The 3,629-nt window shown below is 33.6% G+C and overlaps 1 protein-coding gene across 10 annotated transcripts in view; it reads left to right on the top strand.

The window, feature by feature from the left end:
* Window positions 1-3,629, top strand: part of LOC106688163 (calcitonin gene-related peptide type 1 receptor) — a 564,568-nt gene that overhangs the window by 50,645 nt on the left and 510,294 nt on the right. Inside the window, exon 1 of one of the 10 annotated variants that reach the window (XM_067052392.1) lies at window positions 3,202-3,271. The exons of the other annotated variants lie outside the window; for them this stretch is intronic. The gene's annotated coding sequence lies outside the window, so the exon portion shown is untranslated. Of the gene's footprint in view, window positions 1-3,201; window positions 3,272-3,629 lie in introns of those variants that run through there. 10 annotated transcript variants of the gene reach the window in all.

The raw sequence follows: 3,629 nt of genomic DNA, 5'->3' as shown, positions 1-3,629 counted from the left end.
CTCAACTTTCGTTACGCCTGAAATTCCAAATTTACAAATCAGTGATAAGACCCACATTGCTCCACGGTGCCCCACTCATGAGACACCTCTTCAAGGTCGACAACACTCACACGATTACAGGGCTTCCAAGGATCTATACTCCGTAAGATAGTCCGGGGAACCACGCTCCAGAGGGCCAAGAACAGTGTCATGCTAGAAGAGCTCCAACTCCCCTCTCTGCCGGAGTTCATAGGCCGACGACACATCAAGTTCTTTGATGGGTTGAAGGCCTGCTGTAACCCACTTTTTAGAGAAATCGCCCCTCCACCAAGACCCGGGAGGTGGCAGAGCACTGCTCCCTTAGTCGACGTCCTCGACGAGGGAAGGGGTTCAGACTCTTAAAATCTGAAGTCTCAATTTTTTTCATCAGACCACCAGCGGAACGGCCCCTCCCCGCTCCAATAATCTACTCGCATAAACCAATCAAGACATGATTAATTTAGACGTTCTTCTACCTTATAATGCCCAAAGGCAAACAAAGGTTTCACTAAAGCCAGCTGTACATATGGCACACCTCACCATATGCATACATATGAAAGAAATTTAAATTTTAGGAGGGTACGAAAAAAGAGTAAGGGACAGTTTTGAAAAGGAGAGTTCAGGGACCATTCGAGGAAGTCACAGTTTGAGGAGGACTAGAGGCGCCAACTAACAGGGAAGCCATTGCAGGGAGTCAACGGACATCCACTGGCTGGCTGCGGAGCGACGCGAAACCAAGGACGCGCCGCCGCGACCGCCCAAACTGACAGACGTGCCAAATAAGTCGCCAGACCTTTCAGTTGTATTTTGAATGGCAATTGTAGGATTGATAAACTTAGAGACAATATGAATAACAAAGGTTCCAACTGGCATTTCTCTATTCATAATATCTTAATTAAACTTTAAGGAAATAGATCTACCATGCTCTCTCACAAGATTGTTCTTGCTCATGAATATATAATTGTAAATATAAAATAATGCAATCAAGACTTTACTTTATAATTAAGAATTCCTACATGCCACCTCATAACAATAGCATAGGAAATTGACAAACACGATACCGTTAGAGAAGAACTCCACTGATTAATATTTATATCTAGTAAGCCATGGTAAGGGAGTATATGGTATCCAGTCCGTTAGTTAAATATATTGCATACATTTATACATTTCAGTCAGTTCCCATCAGGAACCGACAGAGATACATAATACAAGTATGTATACAAATACATAAATATATAATACAAATACATAAATATATAATACAAATACATAAATATATGAGTAAATAAATAAAATGCTGTCGTGGAACCTCCTGTCAGCCTTAAAACAACTGAAGACCCCCGGATATACCAGAGTATACATATTCGTTAGTAGATAACTAAAAAATATTAACTGATCGTTTTAAAAATAATTGTCGTGTTCAATTAGAAAAAACAAATTTTAATAATGTGGAAAATCAATTGCAATGTATTTTTTTTTAAATGTGCTGTTATCTGTGGGTGAATTATAAGTAGATAGGATGAATATTGTAGACCAAAACGTTAGAGAAATATAAACAAAGTTGAGCGATAAAGATCAAAGTTTATTTGCGTTTCGATTGAGACTGCTCAAACAAAAAAAGAAAAATAATAAGATATATTAATAAATTATTTGAGAAAATATTTTTAATTAGTCCTGCTTAAATATAAGTTTATCAGTCAGGAAAAATAAAAGTTAAATGATTTGATGCTTAAGAGACATTTTTTGTTACAGTTTTTTCGTTACAATCTGTAAAAGCCATTTAGAATATAGGCCTTTCACTCATGGGCTCCGTCCGCTAAATCTCTATGGAACCATGCAATAGATTGACCACTTCCCTTTATTACTCTCGGTTACATAAAGGGCTATTCCCAAATAACAGGCAATTTTCAGGGACCAATTTGAAAAAAAAAAATTATTTCTATAATTAAACTTAATATTCTAAATGTTCTTAGTTTAGCTCTAAACTAGTGGCACGACCAAGCCATGAATGCCAGATTTATCCATCAAATTTTTATTTGAGAATTTTGCACATATTATAATAAGATTGTATTATAAAGTTGATAGAATTTGAAATTTCCGTAACCATAACATTTTGTACAGGTTACCACACTGAGAATGTTTACACTATTACTTGTCGGTAAGATATTAGTAAAAAAGTAAGTAAACAAAATATATTCTCTGATAAATCAAATTATGAAAAATAGCTTAAAATTTAGCTGTAGCTTGAAGTAAGTGTTAGTTAATTTTTGTCAACGGATTTGTATGTAAAGATGTTTGAAAAATACGCTTGTAAAAATTTTACAACTCCCTGAGAGTAATTAGGGATTCTTGCCCTCAGGGAGTTGTAAAATTGTAAGAAGCCCTAATATGGCAGATTCTCCAAAATGCCAATTTTTCAAAGATGTATTTCCAATTACTCCTTAAGCATCACAATTTTCAGAAAAATCATTATAAGCTACTTAATAGTGGATTGAACGAGCTTCAATTTGAGCCCTAATTGGGTTCTTTATGTTCAATTATTCTCAAGATACAGTTTTTCAAAACCTTTTTTTTTTTTTTTTAATACACAAGAAGATTTTTGTTTGTTTATTTTATCGAATAACCTGAAAACTTCTACTTTTAGGAAAACAAAAGTCATAAAGGCTATATAAATCTTGCCAAACATTACTTTTAGTTTCTCTTTATTACTAGGATAAGAAACATGATATCTCAGAAGTATTTATAATTTTGGATCTAGCAAATTCCAGACAAAACATTGAAGTATTTATGGTTTCCTTTTTTTATTTTTTCTGGTTCATTACTTATGGTATTAAAAAAATATCAAATCCCATAGCAATCGCACTACCCTTCACATATTATTTATTATTTCCTGGAATTCCCTCCGACCTGGAATGACCTCCAGTCAACGTGGATTTATTACCTTTATATATTGGCGGCAGATTTGAACTCCTGAAATAAAACATGACAACGTTTTGTCACCAATATAAAAGATTGCATCTCTACTTCACTAATAAAATTTTTATTTTGGTTGACCTCTCAATATATTTTCGACATGTGTTGGTCCCAAACGCCACCATGTGTTAGTGGGAACGTGATAGTGCCTATCTCCACGCTGTCCCACTTTTGGTATATTATGATATTGTGCAGTCCTGAGTATAGTGCCTTCGGTCCTACATCGCTCACACCTTCAATCTTACAAATCACTATTCTCTGAGAAACTATAACCATATTGGTGAGATCAGTATAATTTTTTGTTTTATTTTAGAAAATCTATTGCTTATATTTAAATTTATTGCCATAAGTTCATGATACTTTGGTGAATATAAGCTTTAAATCCCTGCAGTATCAGTTAACATATATTCAAATTATATGGTATAAACTAATGATTTTTAGTCTGATATTCCATCACACAGAGAAAAACAAATAACCTTATATAATAGTAATAATGATAATAAAATTAGTTAATAATAATTTTTATTGTCTAGTATTTTAATGTAACACAAGAAAATTATTTTTCAACAAGTTTATTTGTTATGGCTTTGGATGATAATTTTAATTAATAAATGGATAGAAATGACCTTGAGGCAAAA

The sequence above is a fragment of the Halyomorpha halys genome, unplaced genomic scaffold (assembly GCF_000696795.3).
Source record: "Halyomorpha halys isolate HHAL.00 unplaced genomic scaffold, Hhal_1.1 Scaffold41.1, whole genome shotgun sequence".
NCBI lineage: Eukaryota > Metazoa > Arthropoda > Insecta > Hemiptera > Pentatomidae > Halyomorpha > Halyomorpha halys.
This window is presented reverse-complemented; position numbering and strand designations above follow the sequence as displayed.